Below are 19,104 nucleotides of genomic sequence, written 5' to 3'. Positions count from 1 at the left end.
CATACAACATACAACATGCACACATACATACATATGTACATGCACACAACATACATACATACATACATACATACATACATACATACATACATACATACAACATGCACACATACAACATGCACACATACATACATATGTACATACACACAACATACATACATACACACATACATACATATGTACATACACACAACATACATATATATATATATATATATATACATACATACATACATACATACATACATACATACATACATACATACATACACACACACACACACACATACATACACACATACATACAAGGACGAGCAATAATTCAAAATGATCATGTATCGTCTTTCAGTGATATTGTATGGGGATGACGGTTGAATATTGTCATGCCATGATACATCATTTATTTGTGTCATGGTAATGAGAATCTGTCACCCAAAATGTCTTACAAAATAAGATGTGAAACCTTTTAGGGAGTATTATTTGACATCTAGTTTTGGTTTGATGTTATACTTTACCAAACAGTTCAATGAGAGGAACCTCAGCTGAACTCTTTAATATGGTATTCTTGCATATGTAAGCAGCTATCATGTTAAACAGTGGCTATAAAAAGTCTACACACCCCTTTTAAAATGGCAGGTTTTTGTGGTGTAAAAAAAATGAAAGCAAAAGAAATCATGGCAGAACTTTTTCCACCTTAAATGTAAAATTGCCACCTATAACATTCATGTGAAAAACAATCTGAAACCTTTGAGAAAAAAAAAGAAATTAAAATAAAAAACTCACAATGACCTGGTTGCATAAGTGTACACAGTCCTAAACTATTGCAACACGCAGTCGTTTTGGATAAGAGTCCGTCATCATCATCATCGTCATCATCATCATCATCATCAGTTCCATAACCTATGGAGGTCGTAGGCGCACAGCTGATGCCTCAACAAGTCCCTTCCACTGTTCCCTCCGGTGTGGTGATTGAGTTTGGTTGAGTCATCATTGTGTTTCAGTGGGGGGAGTACCTGGTGGTCCCTATCTCCTCTCCAGGTATGGATGGCCTTATCCGATGAGAGGGTCTAAGGACCGGATGTTGTGTTGCTGTTAAGCCCACTGAGGCATATTTGTAATTTGTGATATTGGGCTATACAAATAAAATTGATTTGATTTGATTTGATGGCCGTTGGTTCACAGAGGAACTCATCCGCCCTTTGACGGGTTTTGTTTTTAGTCCTGCTGGGTGTCCGCACACCCAGGAGTCCATCAGCTTGGCACATCTTGTCTTGGCAACGTTTTCCCACTCTTCCTTGCAGAAATGTTCAGGTCCGTCAAACTGCTATGGCATCTTCTGTGCACAGCCCGCTGCAGGTGACCCTGCAGATTTTCAGTTGGATTCAGGTCTGGGCTCTAGCTGGGCCACTACAAAACGTCGATCTTCTTTTGGTGAAGCTATTCCTTTGTTGATTTGGATGTATACTTTGGGTTGTTGTCGTGCTGAAAGGTGAAATTCCTCTTCATCTTCAGCTTTCTAGCACACGCCTGAGGGTTTGGTGCCAAGATCGACTGGTATTTGGAGCTATTCATGATTCCCTCCACCCTGACTAAAGCCCCAATTCTGGCCAAACCAAAGTCGCCACAGAACACGCTGCTGCCACCAGCATGCTTCGCTGTGAGTATGGTGTTACGTTGGTGATGTGCTGTGTTGTTTTTGCACCAAACGTGCCTCTTGGAATTATGGCCAAAACGTTCAACCTCGGTCTCATCAAACCATACCACATTTTTCCACATGGCTTTGGGAGACTTGATATGTCTTTTTGCAAAATTTTGCCGGGCTTGGATGCTTTTTTTGGCGTGAAAAGCTTCCGTCTTGCCACGCTACCCCATAGTGCCGATATATGAAGAATATGGGAGACTGTTCTCACATGTAGGGAGCAACCCATTCCTTTAACGTTACCGTAGGCCTCTCGGCAGCCTCCCTGACCAGTTTCCTCCTTCTCGTCGATTTTGGGGGGGGAAGTCCTGTACTTGGTGATGTCACTGTTGTGCCATATTTTCCCACTTGTTAGTGATTGTCTTCACTGTGTTCCATGGTATATCTAATACCTTGAAAATTCTTCTGCACCCCTTTCCTGATCGATACCTTTCAACGATGAGATGTCGTTCATACTTTGTGAGCTCTTTGTGGACCAGGGCTTTTGCAGCCAAGAAGATGGGAGGTAAGCCTACAGGAACAGCTGAAACTGGTGTTTGTTGCACGCCAACCGTTTCCCTCAGTGACCAGGTGATGAGTCAATGGAGCGCATAGGGGAAATCCTCCTTTTGGCCACTGCACTGGCCAGTCTATTGTCAGTAGATACTGACAATAGACTGGCCACTCCCCCACCCCCCACCTGGCCACTCCCCCACCCCCCACCTGGCCACTCCCCCACCGATCCACACACGTATACTCCCCCCCCCTCGCTCTCTCTCTCTCCCCTTTCTCACTCTTTCTCTCTCTCTCCCCCTTTCTCTCGCTCTCCCTCCCCCTTTCTCGTTCTCTCTCTCTCCCCCTCTCCATCTCTCTCACTCTCTCCCCCCTTTCTCACTCTTTCTCTCTCCCCCCCTCTCACTCTCTCTCCCCCTCTCTCACATGCTCTCTCCCCCTTTCTCTCACTCTGTCTCCCCCTCTCCATCTCTCTCCCCCTCTCTCGCTCTCTCCCCCTTCTCTCTCTCTCTTTCTCACTCTCTCTGCCCCTTTCTCTCGCTCTCCCTCCCCCTTTCTCGTTCTCTCTCTCACTCTCTCCCCCTCTCCATATCTCTCCCCCACTCTCTCGCTCTCTCTCCCCCTCTCTCGCATGCTCTCGCCCCCTTTCTCTCACTCTGTCTCCCCCTCTCCATCTCTCTCCCCCTCTCTCACTCTCTCCCCTTCTCTCTCTCTCTTTCTCACTCTCTCTCCCCCTTTCTCTTGCTCTCTCTCCCCCTCTCTCGCATGCTCTCTCCCCCTTTCTCTCACTCTGTCTCCCCCTCTCCATCTCTCTCCCCCTCTCTCACTCTCTCCCCCTTCTCTCTCTCTCTTTCTCACTCTCTCTCCCCCTTTCTCTCGCTCTCCCTCCCCCTCTCTCGTTCTCTCTCTCACTCTCTCCCCCTTTCTCTCTCTCTCCCTCTCCATATCTCTCCCCCACTCTCTCGCTCTCTCTCCCCCTCTCTTGCATGCTGTCTCCCCCTCTCCATCTCTCTCCCCCTTCTCTCTCTCTCTCTTTCTCACTCTCTCTGCCCCTTTCTCTCGCTCTCCCTCCCCCTTTCTCGTTCTCTCTCACTCTCTCTCTCTCTCTCTCTCTCTCTCAGACGCACTATCTATCTGTGTGGCATACAGATTTCTCCTCCCATAATGATGGTAATAATGACAGTCTTTCTCCTCCCCCCCCGTGCGTGACACTCTGTGTTTTCGGCGGGTGCTCGCTCCATCAGTTCTCATGTCACATCTCCCCCGAGACCCGCTGCATCAGAGAGCTGCTCCTCCACCCAGCATGATGGATGGAGGAGCAACATCACCGGTCAAAAAGAAGACAAAGGAAACTGCTTCCCCTTTTGCCCCTGACCCACCAATCACTCCACTGTTTTGAGGGAGGGGGGGAGGGCAGAGGAACTTCAGAATAGAGGGATGTGGGGGGGGGGTGAGGCCGGTTGGGGGGAGGGTACATGAGCAAGATGCAGCGCCGCGTCCTGCTGCCGCGTCCTGGTAAAGTTGTTAATGTTGAGCCATGCTGAGTTAAGCATCAGCTGAGTGGTGAGCAGGTCACAGGTCACAGGAGAGGAGCAGCACGGCTGCTGTGAGGCAGAGCTCCGCCTGTCTCTTGCTCCGCCTGTCTCTTGCTCCATCTGTCTCTTGCTCCGTCTGTCTGTCTCTTGCTCCGTCTGTCTGTCTCTTGCTCCATCTGTCTCTTGCTCCGTCTGTCTCTTGCTCTGTCTGTCTCTTGCTCTGTCTGTCTCTTGCTCCGTCTGTCTCTTGCTCCGTCTGTCTCTTGCTCTGTCTGTTTCTTGCTCTGTCTGTCTCTTGCTCCGTCTGTCTCTTGCTCCGTCTGTCTCTTGCTCCGTCTGTCTCTTGCTCTGTCTGTCTGTCTCTTGCTCTGTCTGTCTGTCTCTTGCTCTGTCTGTCTGTCTCTTGCTCCGTCTGTCTCTTGCTCCGTCTGTCTCTTGCTCCGTCTGTCTCTTGCTCTGTCTGTCTGTCTCTTGCTCTGTCTGTCTCTTGCTCCGTCCGTCTGTCTCTTGCTCCGTCTGTCTCTTGCTCCGTCTGTCTCTTGCTCTGTCTGTCTGTCTCTTGCTCTGTCTGTTTCTTGCTCTGTCTGTCTCTTGCTCTGTCTGTCTGTCTCTTGCTCTGTCTGTCTCTTGCTCTGTCTGTCTCTTGCTCTGTCTGTCTGTCTCTTGCTCTGTCTGTCTGTCTCTTGCTCTGTCTGTCTCTTGCTCTGTCTGTCTGTCTCTTGCTCTGTCTGTCTCTTGCTCTGTCTGTCTGTCTCTTGCTCCGTCTGTCTCTTGCTCTGTCTGTCTCTTGCTCTGTCTGTCTCTTGCTCCGTCTGTCTCTTGCTCTGTCTGTCTGTCTCTTGCTCTGTCTGTCTGTCTCTTGCTCCGTCTGTCTCTTGCTCTGTCTGTCTCTTGCTCCGTCTGTCTCTTGCTCCGTCTGTCTCTTGCTCTGTCTGTCTGTCTCTTGCTCTGTCTGTCTGTCTCTTGCTCTGTCTGTCTGTCTCTTGCTCCGTCTGTCTCTTGCTCCGTCTGTCTCTTGCTCCGTCTGTCTCTTGCTCTGTCTGTCTGTCTCTTGCTCCGTCTGTCTCTTGCTCCGTCTGTCTGTCTCTTGCTCCGTCCGTCTGTCTCTTGCTCCGTCTGTCTCTTGCTCCGTCTGTCTCTTGCTCTGTCTGTCTGTCTCTTGCTCTGTCTGTTTCTTGCTCTGTCTGTCTCTTGCTCTGTCTGTCTGTCTCTTGCTCTGTCTGTCTGTCTCTTGCTCTGTCTGTCTCTTGCTCTGTCTGTCTCTTGCTCTGTCTGTCTGTCTCTTGCTCTGTCTGTCTGTCTCTTGCTCTGTCTGTCTCTTGCTCTGTCTGTCTGTCTCTTGCTCCGTCTGTCTCTTGCTCTGTCTGTCTCTTGCTCTGTCTGTCTCTTGCTCTGTCTGTCTGTCTCTTGCTCTGTCTGTCTGTCTCTTGCTCTGTCTGTCTGTCTCTTGCTCCGTCTGTCTCTTGCTCTGTCTGTCTCTTGCTCCGTCTGTCTCTTGCTCCGTCTGTCTCTTGCTCTGTCTGTCTGTCTCTTGCTCTGTCTGTCTGTCTCTTGCTCTGTCTGTCTCTTGCTCCGTCTGTCTCTTGCTCCGTCTGTCTCTTGCTCCGTCTGTCTCTTGCTCTGTCTGTCTCTTGCTCTGTCTGTCTGTCTCTTGCTCCGTCTGTCTCTTGCTCCGTCTGTCTCTTGCTCTGTCTGTCTCTTGCTCTGTCTGTCTGTCTCTTGCTCCGTCTGTCTCTTGCTCCGTCTGTCTCTTGCTCCGTCTGTCTCTTGCTCTGTCTGTCTGTCTCTTGCTCTGTCTGTCTCTTGCTCCGTCTGTCTCTTGCTCTGTCTGTCTGTCTCTTGCTCCGTCTGTCTCTTGCTCTGTCTGTCTCTTGCTCCGTCTGTCTCTTGCTCTGTCTGTCTCTTGCTCCGTCTGTCTCTTGCTCTGTCTGTCTGTCTCTTGCTCTGTCTGTCTGTCTCTTGCTCTGTCTGTCTGTCTCTTGCTCTGTCTGTCTCTTGCTCTGTCTGTCTCTTGCTCTGTCTGTCTGTCTCTTGCTCTGTCTGTCTGTCTCTTGCTCTGTCTGTCTGTCTCTTGCTCTGTCTGTCTGTCTCTTGCTCTGTCTGTCTCTTGCTCTGTCTGTCTGTCTCTTGCTCCGTCTGTCTCTTGCTCCGTCTGTCTCTTGCTCTGTCTGTCTGTCTCTTGCTCTGTCTGTCTCTTGCTCCGTCACTCAGGCTGTCCTGCTTTCTCTGGCCATCTGGTTTCTCTGTCGCTCTCTCTCACTCTTGCTCTCTCTTTCTCTTTTGCTCTCTCTCTCTCCCTCCTCCTCTCTCTCTCTCTCCCTCCTCCTCTCTCTCTCTCTCCCTCCTCCTCTCTCTCTCTCTCCCTCCCTCCTCTCTCCCTCTCTCTCTCTCTCTCTCTCTCTCCCCCTCTCTCTCGTGCTGTGGTTCAGTAATGGCAGCTCATATCGTCTCAGGTCTCGTAGCTCGTCCAGTGTGCACAGGCTGAAATATAGACGTATAACTTCTGCTCTGAGACATACGCAGTCTCATGTTGATACAGACCACCTGGGTCCGCTGTTAGCTTTCTCACACTGACACACACACACACACACACACACACACACACACACACACACACACACACACACACACACACACACACACACGTCGCCTTGCCCAAATGAAGGTGGTGCTGGTGTCACACCGCTCCGTCCTCCTCCCTCAGCCGTGGGCGTGAGAGCTGATGACGGTTCGGTGGTTTGCAGGAGACAGAAAGGAGGCTGTGTTAGCGGGGGAGACTCCCCCCTCCTCCTCCTCCTCCTCCCCCCCGGCCTCCCTACCTCCACGCGGGTCCCCTGGGCTCATGATGAGCCCAGACACCACAGCCACCGAGACGGGACTCGAATGACAAGGGCACCGAGGAGCCACAACGGCAAAGGGAAAGAAGGAGGCGCCTTCATAAATCAGAACCGTATGACCTCCGCAGGAGCAGGGCAGAGCTGCCCGGCCCCGGCCAGTCACACAGAGCCAGGGATCGAGAGGGGAGGGGGGGGAGGAGGGGGAACGGCCCCAGCGCTTGTTTGTTTTCCCTTCCTGGTGTGCGAGAGGAAGATAAAAGCCGACGTAGAGCCGGGACTGGCAGACGGGCGGTGCTGCGGGCCTATCGGTATGCGGGCCTCGCAGCATCCGTCACCGCGCCCGGCCGGCCTCATTTGTTGTGCGGCGCTTACGGCATCAGATAAAGCTCTTCGCTCGGGGCTGCCTATCCATCCTCCGTCTAGCCGTCGCTAACGCCGCACGTGTCGAATCCAGACAGCCAGAAAGGGGACTAGAAAGCACTGCGGCTCCGCCCAACACCAACTGTTTCTCTTTGACCCGGAGCTTCGGTGACGCTGGACGGGGGACGGCACCTTCTGACGAATGTGGTAGCAGAGGGCTAGTCCAGATCAGCCAAGCACCCTTTCAGGCTGCTAGAGGGATGCGGAGAAACCCGCTGAGCCGGACCGGTGAAACGCCGCTGTAACAGTCACAGCGGGTGCAGACACCAGCGAGGGTGAAAAGGGACTTCTCATTTATTAGGATGTGGGTGTGTGTCCTGGTCGCTGCACTAGCGCCTCCTCTGGTCGGTCAGGGCGCCTGTTCGGGGGGGAGGGGGAACTGGGGGGAATAGCGTGATCCTCCCACGCGCTACGTCCCCCTGGTGAAACTCCTCACTGTCAGGTGAAAAGAAGCGGCTGGTGACTCCACATGTATAGGAGGAGGCATGTGGTGGTCTACAGCCCTCCCCGGATCAGCAGAGGGGATGGAGCAGAGACCGGGCTTGGAAGAGTGGGGTAATTGGCTGGGTAAATTGGAGCGAATAAGGGGGAAAAATCCCCCCCCCCGAAAAAAGAAATACATACAATGTGAACGTCAAGTGTAAAACCAAAGGGTGTTCTCGGGTAGTTCATTATCCAGGTGATATATCTAGTTACATTATCCAGATGATATATCTAGTTACATTATGCAGGTGATATATCTACTTACATTATCCAGACGATATATCTAGTTACATTATCCAGGTGATATATCTAGTTACATTATCCAGGTGATATATCTAATTACATTATCCAGATGATATATGTAGTTATAATATGCAGATGATATATCTAGTTACATTATACAGATGATAAATCTAGTTACATTATCCAGACGATATATTTAGTTAGATTATGCAGATGATATATGTAGTTATATTATGCAGATGATATATCTAGTTACATTATCCAGGTGATATATCTAATTACATTATACAGATGATATATGTAGTTATATTATGCAGATGATATATCTAATTACATTATCCAGACGATATATCTAGTTACATTATCCAGGTGATATATCTAGTTACATTAGCCAGGTGATATATCTAGTTACATTAGCCAGGTGATATATCTAATTACATTATCCAGATGATATATCTAATTACATTATACAGATGATATATCTAATTACATTATCCAGATGATAAATCCAGTTACATTATCCAGATGATAAATCTAGTTACATTATCCAGACGATATATTTAGTTAGATTATGCAGATGATATATGTAGTTATATTATGCAGATGATATGTCTAGTTACATTATCCAGGTGATATATCTAATTACATTATACAGATGATATATGTAGTTATATTATGCAGATGATATATCTAATTACATTATCCAGACGATATATCTAGTTACATTATCCAGGTGATATATCTAGTTACATTAGCCAGGTGATATATCTAGTTACATTAGCCAGGTGATATATCTAGTTACATTATCCAGATGATATATCTAGTTACATTATCCAGGTGATATATCTAGTTACGTTATCCAGATGATATATCTGGTTACATTATCCAGTTGATATATCTAGTTACATTATCCAGACGATATATCTAGTTACATTATCAAGATGATTTATCTAGTTACATTATCCAGATGATATATCTAGTTACATTATCCAGGTGATATATCTAGTTACGTTATCCAGATGATATATCTGGTTACATTATCCAGTTGATATATCTAGTTACGTTATCCAGACGATATATCCAGTTACATTATCCAGACGATATATCTAGTTAGATTATGCAGATGATATATCTAGTTACAGATTGCATGCTCCAAACGGATGTAAATGAAGCTTCTTTCTTTGGGGTGGACAGTGCAAACATCAACAAGCCCTTTTTCAAACTTCTATTTGAGGTATGATCATGTTCATATGCATGTTTTTAGTATATATTTCAGCATCTCTGATATATTCTCTGCACCACTGCACTTTATCACCTCTTATCTCAGCTGTGGAAGTCACCTTTGTGTATATATGTGAAGATTGTTGTGTTGTAGTGTCGTTATTCTATGTTAAGTACACAGAGAGCCACGAAACCAGAGTCACAGTCCATGTAGTGCAAACCTACATGGCCGCTAAACATGGTTCTGATTCTGATCAGTTAGTGGGCAGGTGAGCTTCGGGTTTGTCAGGATAAAATACCTGCAGCCAGCTCAAAACCAGCTCACCTCATCTCTGTTACGCCTGCCGTTTTTATCGGTCCGAGGGCAGACTAACCCTGAGCCCGCGTGGCACCTCGGACACCGTATTTCCCTCAGTCCGGTAATATGGAGCTGGAAGTAGCGGGCGATACTACTTAAGAAAACTGCATTATGTCCTGGTAAAAGTCTTGTCAGCTGGGTATTTCTGTCCTACAGATACTGCTGATGTTCCCTCACCTGGAGCAGCCTCTGCTTTGCCTTCTCATTCGGCAAATGGAATTTCACTCATGTCCGAAGACACAATGCTTTGTTCTTCCCGCGGCCTCGGCCACATTTGCAGCTCTCATTGGATGCAGCACACCCCTTGGTTCTGAGCTCTGCAGCAGCTAAAAGGAAGAAAACCCCACTCATGTCCAGGGTACCTGCCAAACTGCATGAAACAGATGTGTCCTCAGGATGTCTTTCAAGAATTCCAACCCGAGAGATACCAGGAAACATAGCTTGGACGGCGCTCTTGGCAGCTCCGTGACGAAGTGCCTGTGCTCCTGAATATTGTGCTGTGTAATCAATAATGTCCAGCAGAGAGCGAGCCCCTGCACCGCGCTATGTTCCAGTGGCTCCGTCAGGCTCATGCCAGTTCTTTTGAAGGGAGTCAAGTCAGTGTTATTTGTGTAGCCCAATATCACAAATTACAAATTTGCCTCACTGGGCTTTACAGCAACACAACATCCTGTCCTTAGACCCTCACATCGGATAAGGGACAACTCCCTAAAAACCCTTTAACAGGGAGAAACCTCAGGGAGAGCACCAGAGGAGGATCTCTCTCCCAAGACGCACTTGTGAAATAGATGAAGAATATGATGAGGAGGGGCAGCGCAGTGGTGCAGTGGTTAGGCGGGGTCGCCTCACAGCAAGGAGGACCTGGGTTCGAATCCCGGGGTTGACCAACCTTGGGGGTCGTCCTCTGTGTGGAGTTTGCATGGTCTCCACGTGTCTGGATGGGTTTCCTCCGGGGGCTCCGGTTTCCTCCCACAGTCCAAAGACATGTAGGTCAGGTGGATCAGCCGTACTACATTGTCCCTAGGTGTGTGTGTGTGTGTGTGTGTGTGTGGCCTGTGATGGCCTGGCGGCCTGTCCTGGGTGTCTCCCCGCCTGCCACCCAGTGACTGCTGGGATAGGCTCCAGCATCCCCACCACCCTGAGAGCAAGATAAACAGTTTGGATAATAGATGAATGGATGAGGAGGAGGATGCCAAGCAGTGTCCAGGTGGCAATCACCATCACCATGGAGACCTGAGAGGAGGACAGACTGCACAAGCACACAGGGGAGACTCACATCACACCAGTCACACACACAGAAGAAGGAGCAGACGTGAGAGAAGATAACAATTGCAGTAGTCAGTAATCCATCCATCCATTATCCAAACCGCTTATCCTGCTCTCAGGGTCGCAGGGATGCTGGAGCCTATCCCAGCAGCCACTGGGCGGCAGGCAGGGGAACACCCTGGACAGGCCGCCAGGCCATCTCAGGGCCAGTCAGTAATCTATAATCTATAATCCAAACTCTATAATCTGTACTCTATAATCTATATGCTAAAATCTGTACTCTATAATATATACTCTGTAATATATACTCTGTAATCTGTACTCTATAATCTATACTCTGTAATATATACTCTATAATCTGCACTCTATAATCTATTCTCTATAATCTATACTCTGTAATATATACTCTGTAATCTGTACTCTATAATCTATAGTCTGTAATATATACTCTGTAATCTGTACTCTATAATCTGCACTCTATAATCTATACTCTATAATCTATACTCTGTAATATATACTCTATAATCTATACTCTATAATCTGTATTCTATCATCTGTACCCTATAATCTATACTCTGTAATATATACTCTGTAATCTGTACTCTATAATCTATACTCTGTAATATACACTCTGTAATCTGTACTCTATAATCTATACTCTATAATCTGGTCGGCAGAACAGTGGTTGGTAAAGTCATTGAGACAGAAACCGGCCCACCATGCAGTACCGGTTGTGCAGCACTCACCTTAAAAGCAACTAATTGAGTGAGGTTAAGGCAAAAAGATGAGTTTTAAATTTGGATTTAAAGACCCAAGAGGCCGTGTTTGCCTGACGGCAGCAGGCAGGTTGTTCCACAGGAATGGGGCCCGGTAGGAAAGGGCCCTGCTACCAGCTGGGAGATCTCTGTTAAATCTATATTATCTAAACACACTGTTGAGGTGCCGACACGGACATTTAAAACATGCAGCACAGCACCAGATTTCCTGCCAGAGAAAGTGGCCATTGATTGGCCACTTTTATCCTTTTTTTTTCATTGCTTTTTTAAAAAAATTCAATTTAATTGTTTTTCGTTTGTTTTTCATGTTCATTCATAGCATCAGTTGTAATGCGGACGTTGTACCGGACCGTTGTGGTGAAGAGGGAGCTGAGCCTGAAGGCAAAGCTCTTAACTTACCAGTCAATCTTCGTTCCAACCCTCACCTATGGTCATGAGGTTTGGGTAGTGACCGAAAGGGTGAGATGGCAGGTACAAGCGGCTGAAATGAGTTTCCTCCGTAGGGTGTCTGGGCTCAGCCTTAGAGATAGGGTGAGGAGCTCGGACATCCGGAGGGAGCTCGGAGTAGAGCCGCTGCTCCTCTGTGTCGAAAGGAGCCAGTTGAGGTGGTTCAGGCATCTGATCAGGATGCCTCCTGGGTGCCTTCCTTTGGAGGTTTACCGGGCAGGTCCAACTGGGAGGAGACCCCGGGGTAGACCCAGAACTCTCTGGAGGGACTACATGTCCAGTCTGGCCTGGGAATGCCTTGGGATCCCCCAGCAGGAGCTGGAGGACGTTGCTGGGGAGAGGGACATCTGGAGTGCCCTACTTAGCTTGCTGCCACTGCCACCCCACCCCGGAGAAGCGGCTGATGATGGATGAGATGGATGTTTTTCATCGTTTTGTCCATTTTGACAACTTCTGGGCAACTTAAGCTTTTTTGTGTGAATGCCGTAACACTATGCAGTTTACCTCTGATCAAACCAAAGGCTGGCTGTTCTGGGCTGCGTTAGGGCACACCGAGCTGACGGCTTGCCACTTTCATTACTTGGTAAACTAGAAGAGTGCACTCAGTAGGGTGCAGATCCCCACCAGGCATATCTACCCTTCTCTGGTGCCCGGACTTAGGCAGAAGACCAGCTGAGGAGTTAGCACTCGGTTGCAGTGTAAAACAGGTTTTTCAAAGGTTTTGAAACACCGCAACCAGAAGAGATCCTTGGTCATACAGTCATAACTGCACAAAAATGATTTGGCTGACAGGCCCAGTAGTATGTAAGATTATCAGCGGACAGATACACGCACACATGGAGAGAAAAACCAGCATTTTTCCTGCCATTTTAAGACTTTTGCATGGCGCCCAAGTCGATTGAATGGGAAATATGGGGGAAAAGTGATTAGTATGCAGCACGCAAGCTAAAACATCTCCCTATAAAGTGTTTTGACTGTCAGTGTGTGGATGTGCAGCTTCTGAGGCGAACCCTTGCACAAAAGTGACCCAGTTTCATATTAACTTGCTCTTTCCAAAAAGAAAAGGTTTGCTATGCTACCATACTGGTCTAACCCAAACCCTGTTTTTATTTTCACAATAAGGTCAAGCTGGGTAAACCCGCGACTCATCTACGGTTGACTCAGATCAGGCAGCGACAAGAACATGCAGCACTTCCTGTTTTGACTGCAACCTAGAGGAAGTTGTTCCTTTATAATGTTCACATTTTTCTGGATTATCAAAGTTCTTTTAAGGAATTTTGATCGCGTCACTGCCCAATCCGAGTCAACGTTAGATGTGAGTCGCGCATGTGCACGGTTGACGGTTGATCAGGTAGCGACAGAGAGCGGTGTTGGTCGAGCGAGCTAGAATCAGCAACACTTGATTTGTCATTTCACTCCATGTACTTGCGCACAGGAAATGAACCGAAACGCCGTTTCCCCCAACCCACAGCGGTACAACACAAAGACAAAAACTACAAGAACACACATATCCAAACTAACACACATCCAAACTACACATATACCCAACTGAACAAGAAAATCACTGTCCAAGGGATCGAACGCCAGCCAGGATGACTGTCGGAACCACCGGTTTGCATGGGCTGGCAATTAGCTTAACCTGCCCCGCTGCCGCATCCTGTCAGACCGCCCTCGTCATTTCCTCCTCGGGCACAGCTCCAAGCAGGGGCCGTGGCCCCCGGGCCCACCGGACAAAGCAGACCAAGCTCTCCCAGCCACCAAACCAAGACAAAACTTAGACACAGACGTGGACAAAGACACTGCGCGGACGGTACTGGGTGAGCCTGCTGCAAATGTGAATTTGCGCCGCCATCTTCCCACACCGGAAGCGGAAACCAGAGGGTGAATGAAGAGAGGGAGCGGCGATAGCGAGAACTAACATTTCTCCAATGTTTTGAATCACCGCAGCCACCTTGAGATAAATATAAAGAGCAAGGCGTCATCACAGTTATACTCAGCAAGACAGTCCTAAACGGTAAACGGACTGCATTAATGTTGCGCTTTTCTAGTGTACTGACCACTCAAGAGTGCTTTACAGTGTATGCCTCACATCCACCCATCCACACGCACATCCACACACACATCCATAGGCTGATGGTGGAGGCTGCCATGCAAGGTGCCAACCTGCTCATCAGGAGCGGTTAGGGGTTCAGTGTCTTGCTCAAGGACACTTCAACATGTTCTATTGCAGGAGCCGGAGATTGAACAAGCGACCATCCAATTAGTAGATGACCTGCTCTACCTCCTGAGCCATGCCACCCCATCTGTCCTCATTAGCAAAAAGACAAAGATGGTGGTAGCCTTCTTCCACAAGTGCTGCCTTCCTCTCAGGGAAGAAAGTGAGAAACACAGAAGGTACTGCTTCCTGACATCAGTGCTCGTCTGTGTCCTCATCAGTTTCTTAAAAGTGAATTTAAGATGTGCCAGGGTCCTGGAAACCCTTCTGGTCATCGGGTTCAGACATCCGAGGTGCTAGAGTGTTTGCCCCAATGAATATTAAATACTGGATTATCCCACAGAAAGGTCTTTCCATCTTAGGTTTCAGTACAAGTCCAACAAACACTGTAATCCAGGAAGGACACTGGAAATTAACTGGTTCCTCCACTTGGCACCAAAAACAAACCAACCTCATGTACTACTACACTTGAAAGGCACGCTCCCCGTGCCAGCGGTACTGCTCCTCCATTTGTGGATTACTCCAACGGTCTCGATGACTAAACAAATGGTCTCTGCAAGCAGCTTTTCTCACAGTGGTTTGGCATCGTGACATCCTCCCATCGGTTCAGTCCAGAAGCTTCTCTCCTCCACCTCCCTGAAACAAATACTTCCCAGTGGTAAACTGGGCTCAGGTAAGACATATTGACTGGCAGGACCACTCTCCGCTCTCCACGCCTCCACTTTTATGGCCACATTTGCCTTTCCGTGGTTTTGAGAAGTCGAATGGGAGGCTTTTATGTTAGAAAAGTGGGAAGTGAAGATCAGCGGCAAAACAATATAGCACTGAAAAACCTCATTGTTTTAATTTAAGCTGCTTTTTTCCCCTCAAGTCTTTTCTGGTCTGGGGAGACTCCGGCAGCATGTACAATATGTTCCCTTTCATGCCGTGTCTTAGTGTTGAATCTGTTCAATACAACATGGCACCACTTGTTAAGGGTTTACAGACCAGGATGGGGCCTAAAACCAGTGGTCTCTCCAAAATGAGTCCAGTTTCCTGACTGGATGCAAGATGTTGTCTTAAACATCAGGTGGGGGCATCAGGGTGGCGTGGCGGTCTATTCCGTTGCCTTACCAACACGGGGATCGCCGGTTCGAATCCCTGTGTTACCTCCAGCTTAGTTGGGCATCCCTACAGACACAATTGGGCGTCTGCGGGTGGGAAGCTGGATGTGGGTATGTGTCCTGGTCGCTGCACTAGCGCCTCCTCTGGTCGGTTGGGGTGCTGTTCGGGGGAGAGGGGGAACTGGGGGGAATAGCGTGATCCTCCCACGTGCTACGTCCCCCTGGTGAAACTCGTCACTGTCAGGTGAAAAGAAGCGGCTGGCGACTCCACATGTATCGGGGGAGGCATGTGGTAGTCTGCAATTGTCCGGATACAATTGGGAGAAAAAGCGGGAAAAAATCCACAAAAAAAACAAATTAGGTGGATTTCATCTCGCTGTCCCTTTTTATTCATCATCTTTCCTTTATAATTCTTTGTTTTTATTAGACAAAGGGTATTACAGTAGACATAGAAGTGTATTACAGTCGACATAGAAGTGTATTACAGTCGACATAGAAGTGTATTACAGTAAACATAGATGTGTATTACAGTCGACATAGAAGTGTATTACAGTCGACATAGATGTGTATTACAGTAGACATAGAAGTGTATTACAGTAAACATAGAAGTGCATTGCAGTAGACATAGAAGTGTATTACAGGAGACATAGAAGTAAGTGTATTACGGTAGATATATAAGTTTATTACAGTAAACATAGAAGTGTATTACAGTAGACAGAATTAAGTGTGTTACAGTAGACAGAAGTGTATTACAGTAAACAAAAGTGTATTACAGTAGACATAGAAGTGTATTACAGTAGACATAGAAGTGAATTACAGTAAACAAAGAAGTGTATTACAGTAGACATAGAAGTAAGTGTATTACAGTAGACATAGAAATGTATTACAGTAAACAGAAGTGTATTACAGTAGACATAGAAGTGTATTACAGTGAACATAGAAGTGTATTTCAGTAGACATAGAAGTGTATTACAGTAGACATAGAAGTGTATTACAGTGAACATAGAAGTGTATTTCAGTAGACATAGAAGTGTATTACAGTAGATATAGAAGTGTATTACAGTAGACATAGAAGTGTATTACAGTAAACATAGAAGTGTATTACAGTAGACATAGAAGTGTATTACAGTGAACATAGAAGTGTATTTCAGTAGACATAGAAGTGTATTACAGTAGATATAGAAGTGTATTACAGTAGACATAGAAGTGTATTACAGTGAACATAGAAGTGTATTTCAGTAGACATAGAAGTGTATTACAGTGAACATAGAAGTGTATTTCAGTAGACATAGAAGTGTATTACAGTAAACAGAGAAGTGTATTTCAGTAGACATAGAAGTGTATTACAGTAGACATAGAAGTGTATTACAGTAGACATAGAAGTGTATTACAGTGAACATAGAAGTGTGTTTCAGTAGACATAGAAGTGTATTACAGTAAACATAGAAGTGTATTACAGTAGACATAGAAGTGTATTACAGTAGACATAGAGGTGCATTACAGTAAACGTAGAAGTGTATTGCAGTAGACAAAAGTGTATTACAGTAAACAGAAGTGTATTACAGTAGACATAGAAGTGTATTACGGTAGACATAGAAGTGTATTACAGTAGTCATAGGCGTATATTACAGTAGACATAGAAGTGTATTACAGTAGACATAGAAGTGTATTACAGTAAACATAGAAGTGTATTACAGTAAACATAGAAGTGTATTACGGTAGATATAGAAGTGTATTACAGTAGACATAGAAGTGTATTACAGTAAACATAGAAGTGTATTACAGTAGACATAAAAGTGTATTACAGTAAACATAGAAGTGTATTACAGTAGACATAGAAGTGTATTACAGTAAACATAGAAGTGTATTACGGTAGACATAGAAGTGTATTACAGTAAACATAGAAGTGTATTACAGTAGACATAGAAGTTTATTACGGTAGACATAGAAGTGTATTACAGTAGACAGAAGTGTATTACAGTAGACATAGAAGTGTATTACGGTAGACATAGAAGTGTATTACAGTAGACATAAAAGTGTATTACAGTAAACATAGAAGTGTATTACAGTAGACATAGAAGTGTATTACAGTAAACATAGAAGTGTATTACAGTAGACATAGAAGTGTATTACAGTAGACATAGAAGTGTATTACGGTAGACATAGAAGTGTATTACAGTAGACAGAAGTGTATTACAGTAGACATAGAAGTGTATTACAGTAAACATAGAAGTGTATTACAGTAGACATAGAAGTGTATTACAGTAGACATAGAAGTGTATTACAGTGAACATAGAAGTGTGTTTCAGTAGACATAGAAGTGTATTACAGTAAACATAGAAGTGTATTACAGTAGACATAGAAGTGTATTACAGTAGACATAGAGGTGCATTACAGTAAACGTAGAAGTGTATTGCAGTAGACAAAAGTGTATTACAGTAAACAGAAGTGTATTACAGTAGACATAGAAGTGTATTACGGTAGACATAGAAGTGTATTACAGTAGTCATAGGCGTATATTACAGTAGACATAGAAGTGTATTACAGTAGACATAGAAGTGTATTACAGTAAACATAGAAGTGTATTACAGTAAACATAGAAGTGTATTACGGTAGATATAGAAGTGTATTACAGTAGACATAGAAGTGTATTACAGTAAACATAGAAGTGTATTACAGTAGACATAAAAGTGTATTACAGTAAACATAGAAGTGTATTACAGTAGACATAGAAGTGTATTACAGTAAACATAGAAGTGTATTACGGTAGACATAGAAGTGTATTACAGTAAACATAGAAGTGTATTACAGTAGACATAGAAGTTTATTACGGTAGACATAGAAGTGTATTACAGTAGACAGAAGTGTATTACAGTAGACATAGAAGTGTATTACGGTAGACATAGAAGTGTATTACAGTAGACATAAAAGTGTATTACAGTAAACATAGAAGTGTATTACAGTAGACATAGAAGTGTATTACAGTAAACATAGAAGTGTATTACAGTAGACATAGAAGTGTATTACAGTAGACATAGAAGTGTATTACGGTAGACATAGAAGTGTATTACAGTAGACAGAAGTGTATTACAGTAGACATAGAAGTGTATTACAGTAAACATAGAAGTGTATTACAGTAGACATAGAAGTGTATTACAGTAGACATAGAAGTGTATTACGGTAGACATAGAAGTGTATTACAGTAGACAGAAGTGTATTACAGTAGACATAGAAGTGTATTACAGTAGACATAGAAGTGTATTACGGTAGACATGGAAGTGTATTACAGTACACATAGAAGTGTATTACAGTAAACATAGAAGTGTATTACAGTAGACAGAAGTGTATTACAGTAGACATAGAAGTGTATTACAGTAGACATAGAAGTGTATTACAGTAGACAGAAGTGTATTACAGTAGACATAGAAGTGTATTACAGTAGACATAGAAGTGTATTACAGTAAACATAGAAGTGTATTACAGTAGACATAGAAGTGTATTACAGTAAACATAGAAGTGTATTACAGTAGATATAGAAGTGTATTACAGTAGACATAGAAGTGTATTTCAGTAAACATAGAAGTGTATTTCAGTAAACATAGAAGTGTATTACAGTAGACATAGAAGTGTATTACAGTAAACATAGAAGTGTATTACAGTAAACATAGAAGTGTATTACAGTAGACATAGAAGTGTATTACGGTAGACATAGAAGTGTATTACGGTAGACATAGAAGTGTATTACAGTAAACATAGAAGTGTATTGCAGTAGACATAAAAGTGTATTACAGTAAACATAGAAGTGTATTACGGTAGACATAGAAGTGTATTAAAGTAGACATAGAAGTGTATTACAGTAGACATAGAAGTGCATTACAGTAAACATAGAAGTGTATTGCAGTAGACATAAAAGTGTATTACAGTAAACATAGAAGTGTATTACAGTAAACATAGAAGTGTATTACAGTAGACATAGAAGTGTATTACAGTAGTCATAGACGTGTATTAC

General features: G+C 45.1%; 1 protein-coding gene across 1 annotated transcript in view; it reads left to right on the top strand.

The window, feature by feature from the left end:
- Positions 1–19,104, top strand: part of ttc27 (tetratricopeptide repeat domain 27) — a 312,286-nt gene that overhangs the window by 284,347 nt on the left and 8,835 nt on the right. The window lies entirely within an intron of this gene.

Source organism: Lampris incognitus, chromosome 13 (genome assembly GCF_029633865.1).
Source record: "Lampris incognitus isolate fLamInc1 chromosome 13, fLamInc1.hap2, whole genome shotgun sequence".
Taxonomy (NCBI): Eukaryota; Metazoa; Chordata; class Actinopteri; order Lampriformes; family Lampridae; genus Lampris; species Lampris incognitus.
This window is presented reverse-complemented; position numbering and strand designations above follow the sequence as displayed.